Here is a 7,044-nt window from a genome sequence, read left to right on the forward strand (position 1 = left end):
CAGCCGAGAGGGTGGGCACATGGTGAGCCGGGACGCAGAGGTTTCAGGGGAGGGGAGGGGTGCTGTCTGGTGGAGGGGCCGCAGACATGCACCCCTAAATTACGATATTTTCCTTCTCAAGGCTGAATGAATGCAGCCTCAGACAGACGCTGCCCCACAGCTGTTTGTGGCGGGGGCCCCGTGGCAGGCCAGTGACTTTGAAAAGGGGGATTGGAGGGCAATCTGACAAAGGGACCACTGTCTTTGAGGGAACTTGATGTGAGCCCAGCAGGGCTGAGCGGCGGGAGTTTGCACAGCTGCGGCTGGAAGCAAACATGTACTTTTAGCTGACCTGGGCCCCGTGGCTTCGCGCGTTAAACCTGACACTTTCCAGATGTACGCTGCCCTCCCTCTGGCACCGTCCAGAGCACCACGTCCCCAGGTCCACACACACTCCCCAGGCGGCCTTGTCAATGTCGCATTGTGCTGGGGACCCCGGGTCTCTCCCGCGAACTCCACACCCCAACCTGAAGGTGAGTGCCCCCGGGCTGAGCTGGAGATTTACGAGCTGGATTTCAAACTAGTTCAAGTTCAAAGTCAGCTCAACAGCAGCTGCCACTCTGACCTCCGTCATTTCTTCATGCCTGGCTCCAGGTTGGGTGATGAGTGGATGCTAAGGCTGCCTTCCAGAGGGTTCTTTTGCAAGCTGACTTTGGGCAAATTCACCATCCGAGGGGAGGTTCAGAAGGAGTTTTGGAGTGCAGAAGGGTATCCCCACATGGCCGTGATCTCTCAGTCCCACCTGGCCTGGAGGAAAGCACGTGACCCCAAAGCGTGAACTCGGGCAGGCCACGTGGCGACCTCGGGTGCTATGAGAGCTCTAGGAGGGGGCGTTACAAACCCCCGCGGTGGCGCGAGCCTTCTCCAGCACCATCCATTCTGGAAATCGCTCAGCTCAGCAGTCCTAACTGGAGCGTGGGGACAACAAATGCTCTTAGGGTGCTGAGGGAGGCCAGGGATGGTGGGGGTGGCGGGGAGGTGGGGGGGCGCCCGGACACTTGGACACTCTCTGCGGCAGGAGGAAGCTGGCTTGACTCGGTGACTCCCCCTATGCTCTGAACTCAAACAGGCAGGAGAAGCCGGCGTGGGGCCCCAAGACCATGGAGGGTGTGCCCCAGCCCTGGTGGGTGCAGATGTAAGAGGAGCCATGGTCCCAGCCCGCTCGTGGTCGAGGGTGGGTAAAATGAGGTGACTGGTGTTGGGGAGAGTCCTTTGGGGGGTTGAGAGTGCTGACTCACAGGGTACTTTTCCTCCTGGGACAAACCTGAGGACGCTGGGGACATGAGCTGCTCGAGGGAGCTGGAAAGGGCGCCCGGAGGCTCAGAGGCTCCAGAGCTCAGCCCTCGGGGGACCCCAGGAAGCAGAAAGCATCCTTCAATTCCTCCCTTCATTAAAGCATTTATTCTTGTGTGCTCTTCAGTGAGTTCTGGGTGTGGAATACATCATTTCTCTGAGTCTTCATTTTGTTTTGTTCAGTCGCTGAGTCGTGTCCCGACGCTTGTGACCCCTGGACTGCAGCGCACCAAGCTTCCTTGTCCTTCACCACCTCCTGGAGTTTGCTCAAACTCATGTCCATTGAGTCAGGGATGCCATCCAACCATCTCATCCTCTGTTGCCTCCTTCTCCTCCTGCCCTCAATCTTTCGCAGCATTAGGGTCTTTTCCAGTAAGTCAACTCTTCGCACCAGGAGGCCAAAGTATTGAAGCTTCGGCTTCATCTTCATTTCTACTGGGGTACAGTTTGCACATGTGGGGAGCATACATCTCAAACGTCCATCTCTGTGCATGCATTGTTATATGTGTGGACACCATGCGACCATACCCAGGTCCCGGTGTAGAAGATGTCCATCATCCAGAGGGCTCCCTCAGCCTCCTCCCAGCCAACAACCCCAGAGAGACCTCCACCTGGACTTGGATCATCACTAATGACTTTCGCCTAAAGACCAACTAAGATTCATCTTTTTGCCTCAAGGCAGGGAAATAGAACAACTCGGTAAAATGTAAATGGTGGACTTCCCTGGTGCTCCCAATGCAGGGGGCCCAGGTTCAATCCATGGTCAAGGAACTAAGATCCCACGTGCTGCAAGTAAAGATCCTGTGTGTCGCAATGAAGATCAAAGATCCTGCGTGCCACAACTAAGACCTGGCACAGCCAAGTAAATAAATAAATACTTTTAAAACATGCAAATGGTATCATATCAGATGGGCCCTGCTGTGTCTGGCTTCTTTCACTCAGCATAATATTGTTGAGGTTCACCCATGTTGTCAGGGGTATTAGTGGCTTGCTCTTTTTCCTTACTGTATAGTATGCTTTGAGTGGATACGTTGTAATTTGCTTAGCCATTTGCCATTGAATGAATGTGTGTTTCCCCTTCCCCAGCATGGATACTTGCAATCCTAACCTCCAATGTGATAGTATTAATATTAGGAGGTAAGCCTTTGGGAGGTGAGTAGGTCACAAGGATGGATTGTGCCTTTATAAATGAGGCCCCAGAGAGCCCCCTCACCCCTTCCACCATGTGAGAAGATGGGAACCTGGATGAGGGCTCCCCACCAGGCACGAAATCTGCCTATGCAGTATAAAGAAAGCAGCACTCTGGGGAGTGGGGGTCAGGTCCACACTCCTTCCCACTGGGGTCCTTGGGGTGGATGGGTTTGGTGACAGAGCATCGGAGAATCTGTGTGTGGTACCTGCCCATCACTCTCCCCCTGAAGGGCCTGGTGGCCTGAGTGAGGGCTGGTGGAGCAAGAGACCTCAAAGTCAAGATGGGAAAACAGGGACTTCCCTGGTGGCCCAGTGGCTGAGACACCATGCTCCCAGGGCAGGGGTCCTGGGTTCAATCCCTGGTCAGGGAACTTGATCCCACTTGCCACAGCTGGGAGCCCACATGCTGCAACTAGGGGTTTGCATTCCACAACTGCAAAAAATCCCATGTGCTGCAGTGAAGATCAAAGATGCCGTGGGCTGTGTCTGGGACCCTATACAGTGAAATAAGTGTTGTTATTGTTTAGTTGCTAAGTTGTGTGACTCTTTTGTGACCCCCATGGACTGTAACCAGCCAGACTCCTCTATCCAAGGGATTTCCCAGGCAAGAATACTGAAATGGGTTGCCATTTCCTTCTCCAAGGGATCTTTCTGACCCAGGGATCGAACCTGTGTCTCCTGCACTGGCAGGCAGATTCTTTACCACCGGGCCACCAGGGAAGTCACACAGAGAATTTCGACATCTCAGGTCTTAGAAGATTGTAATATCATAATAATATTTGTGTGCTTACCTGGGCCAGGCACTATTTTAAGGCCCTGATATAAGTTACTCTGTTTAGCCTTCACAGCAACTGTATGAGGTCAGTTAGGGGGAACCAGTACACAAGGTGTTTGGGGTCATTCAGTGAGGAAATGGCAGAGCTGGGGTTCGCAGGGAGGTTCCAGAGCTGTGCTCCTCTGCACTCTGCTCCCCAACCCAGGACACTGCCTGGGGTAACCCCACACGTGCTCTGTCCTTGGCACTTCCTCCCAAGATTCCTTCACACACGTCTGCAGAGTACAGACCTCTCTGCTTCTATAATCTACCTCGGGACCTAGACAGGCAGCCCTTACATTGGGACTGCACTGCAGGACAGGCTCACTCATTTTCTAGTCATTGCCTTACTCGGTTGTGGCTGTTGTAACAGAATTCCATTGACTAAGTGGCTTAAACAGCAAACATTTATTTCTCACTGTTCTGGAAGCCAGAAATTTGAGATCAGAGTGCTAGCATGGTCTGGGTCTGGGTAGAAGCCTCCTCCTGCCTGTTCTTGCTTTATCCTTACATTGTGGAGAGAGAAAGAGAGGAGGCAAGCTGTCTTGTGTCTCTTCTCTTAAGGGCACCAACCTCAACTTGAGGGTGGTACCGTCATGACCTCCTCACCCCAAAGACCCCACCTCCTGACACCATCACCTTAGGGGTCAGGGTTCCAGCCTCTGAATGCTGGGGGGATTCAAACATTCAGTCCATAGCAGTCATGATAAAAGGGGGGCCTGGATCCTTCAGGCAAATCATCTAAGAGGGTCTATATTAATTGAGGGGTTAAGCCTATTATCTCCACTAACTGCCTGGGAAGGAGGAAGCAGGTACCCTCAGAACTCACTGCAGGGTTACTGGACCTCCCCGTTGGCTGTGGGAACCCCAGTTGTGAGTCCTGAAACTGTATTCATTTGTATTCCACTTTGTGGAGCCCTGGTGTAGCCTGGGTCTCCATCCTCCCAGGGGAGACCATGTCCCAGAGGGCCTGGGGACCTACAGTTCTGGCTCCCTGCTCTCTGCTCCCCTGGATTCTGTCGATCTGATCTGATTTCCATCTGCCTTGTGAACCAGTCCATTCTTCTCCCTGAGGACAGACAGCCCAATCATGGGCTCCCCTGTCTGCTTACCTTCATGGCTCTGAATCCTCCCTTTGTGAAGCTGGTGGCAAAAGCGAGCTCTTTGGAGCATTCAGGAGAGGCTCTCTGAGCCCTGCCTAAGGACAATGAGTGCGGGCTTGTTGTCTTCTGGGAAAAGAAGAGTGAAAAGAAATTCAGAGCCGTGGCTGTTAAACTTGGAGAGACCAGGCGGCCCCGTGCGCTCCCAACCTCATGCAGAGATGCCCGGGCAGGGTCCTGTGGTGTGCAGCCTGGACCGCATCCATCAGCATGAGCTCCTGAGGCCGGGCGTCTAAGAAATGCTTCCCGATTAAACACTGATGTTCTTGCAAGTGCAAGCTGGTGAGATGAATTCCCCATGAGTTAACACACATTCACACCTGTGCATACACATGTGCACACACACAGGGGGACAAATAACAGGCAAAGAAGAGGCCTGTAGTGGATTGAATTGTGTTCCCTCCAAAGATAGGTCCTAGGCCCCCCAGGGACCTGTGAATCGGACCTTATTTGGCAATAGGGTCTCTGCAGATGTGATCAAATGAAGATGAAGTCGCCCTGGAGTGCGGTGGGTCTAACCCTAACCATAGGCGTCCTTAGGAGGTCAGAAGACAGACACACAGACGAGGGATCCGTGTGCAGATGCAGATGGGGGCGGAGACTGGAGTGAGGTGTTTACTGGCTGAGGGGGTCCAAGGAGGGCTGGGTGCCCCCAGAAGCTGGGGGTGAGGCCTGGGACAGATCCGCCTCTGGGGGCTGGAGGGAGCGGCCCCACCCACACCTTGATTTTAGACTTCTAGCTTTCGGAATTGTGAGAAAATAAATCTTGGAAAAAGCCTCCCTGTCGTGGTCCCTTCTTATAGCCACCCTAGGAGGCACATACAGGGCCTGAGGAGGAGCAGGAAAAGAAAGAAACCCCTCCCATCTCCTGCTGCCTTCGCTCATGCTGGCCTTTGAACGCTTTCATTTGGCTAGTGTCCCCTGTGCCCAAACGTTGATTTATCTGCCTAAACACTTGGCATGTGGCCAGGGGCCTGGACCTACGCTGGGGACCAGGGTTACATTGTTCCACTCAGAGGTGACATCAAAGTCATGACTATAACCCCGAGAAAGCCCTGCAGGATCTGGACCCCCCCTGGTCTTCTCTCGAGCTGGCTCCAGCCAACCGCCATCTTACTAATCAGGTTCTGGGGCTTAGGATGTAGACGTCTTTGCGGGGTCATTATTTATCAGATGCAGCAAGCTGACTGCTGAGACTTAGATTTATTGGGGTGACTTGCAAAGGGGAGTATCAGTGGGATGATGCAAAGGTTCTCCTTGGAGCATCTCCAAGCCCATGCTCATTAAATGTTTGCTGCTCTGGTTATTAATATTATTACTGACAGTAACATCAATAATATTGATAACAATACCAATAATATTGTTATATAATATTAATAATATTGATATTGTCAATTATTGAGAATAATATCAATAATACTGATAACATGAATAAAATTACTGGCAATATCAATAATACAATGATATAAAATTATCAATAATATTATTGATAACATCAATTATACCAATAAAGTCATTGATAATAATACAATATTATCACTAATAATCCCAATATTATGGGGCTCAGCCATTGATGGTTTCACAATCAGGGGACCTATGGGCCTGAGCCCAAAAGTGGCTCTGCCTAGAGATACTCTCTACATAACTAACGTCGAACCTCTGATGGTCATGTGGCAGGCCATTTGATAGAATTTCTTATAGACACTAGTGTGGCCTTGTCAATCTTAACCCAAAGGACTGGAAACCTTAGCAATCGTAAGAAATACATAACGGGGTTGTCAGGGAAGAAACTGGGGCACGCTTTCCTGGAGCTCAGAGAGATCTGAAGTCACCTTTTACTGCAGGGGAAATCTACAGATGAACCATTGAAGGAATATGGACAGACAGACACTAAAATAATGCATAAAATAGGGAGACCCTCCTTATAAACCCTCCCCGTTTATAAGGGGAAAATCATTAGAAATCCCTTAATGGGAAAAATATCATGCGAAGAAGGTAGAGATATGGATCCTGAGCTAAGAAAGTGATTTGGAAGGATCTTAGGAACTTTTTTCATGAGGGTTTTGTTGAAACAGGTACAATAATGGTTCTTCTTGCCCAACACATTCAGAATATGCTGCTGCTGCTGCTAAGTCACTTCAGTCGTATCCTACTCTATGCGACCCCATAGATGGCAGCCCACCAGGCTCCTCTGTCCCTGGGATTCTCCAGGCAAGAATACAGGAGTGGGTTGCCATTTCCTTCTCCAATGCATGCATGCATGCTAAGTCGCTTCAGTCGTGTCTGATTCTGTGCGACCCTATGGACAGCGGCCCACCAGGTTCCTCTGTCCACAGGATTCTCTAAGCAAGAATACTGGAGTGGGTTACCATTTCCTTATCCCAGAATATGCTAAGTTCCAGCTATTCTCCTGTCCCAAGAGCACAGGATACCCTCACCCACCACCACCAACCCAGGCCACATGCCAGCCCCAAGAAACGCAAATTCTCAAGCATCATTGAACTGCAGTTTGCCTCCAAAATTTGACCCAGGGTCTCAGTGACAAAG

The 7,044-nt window shown here is 51.1% G+C and overlaps 1 long non-coding RNA gene across 1 annotated transcript; it reads left to right on the top strand.

The window, feature by feature from the left end:
* The first annotated feature begins 390 nt into the window (after positions 1-390).
* On the top strand, positions 391-2,226 carry LOC147355335 (uncharacterized). The gene is made up of 2 exons (XR_015144433.1): positions 391-512; positions 1,516-2,226. It is a non-coding gene; the product is annotated as an uncharacterized LOC147355335 (long non-coding RNA).
* The last annotated feature ends 4,818 nt before the right edge of the window (positions 2,227-7,044 follow it).

Source organism: Bos grunniens, chromosome 17, assembly GCF_055505025.1.
Source record: "Bos grunniens cultivar Pamir isolate PY7600 chromosome 17, Bosgru_T2T1.0, whole genome shotgun sequence".
NCBI classification, from domain to species: Eukaryota; Metazoa; Chordata; class Mammalia; order Artiodactyla; family Bovidae; genus Bos; species Bos grunniens.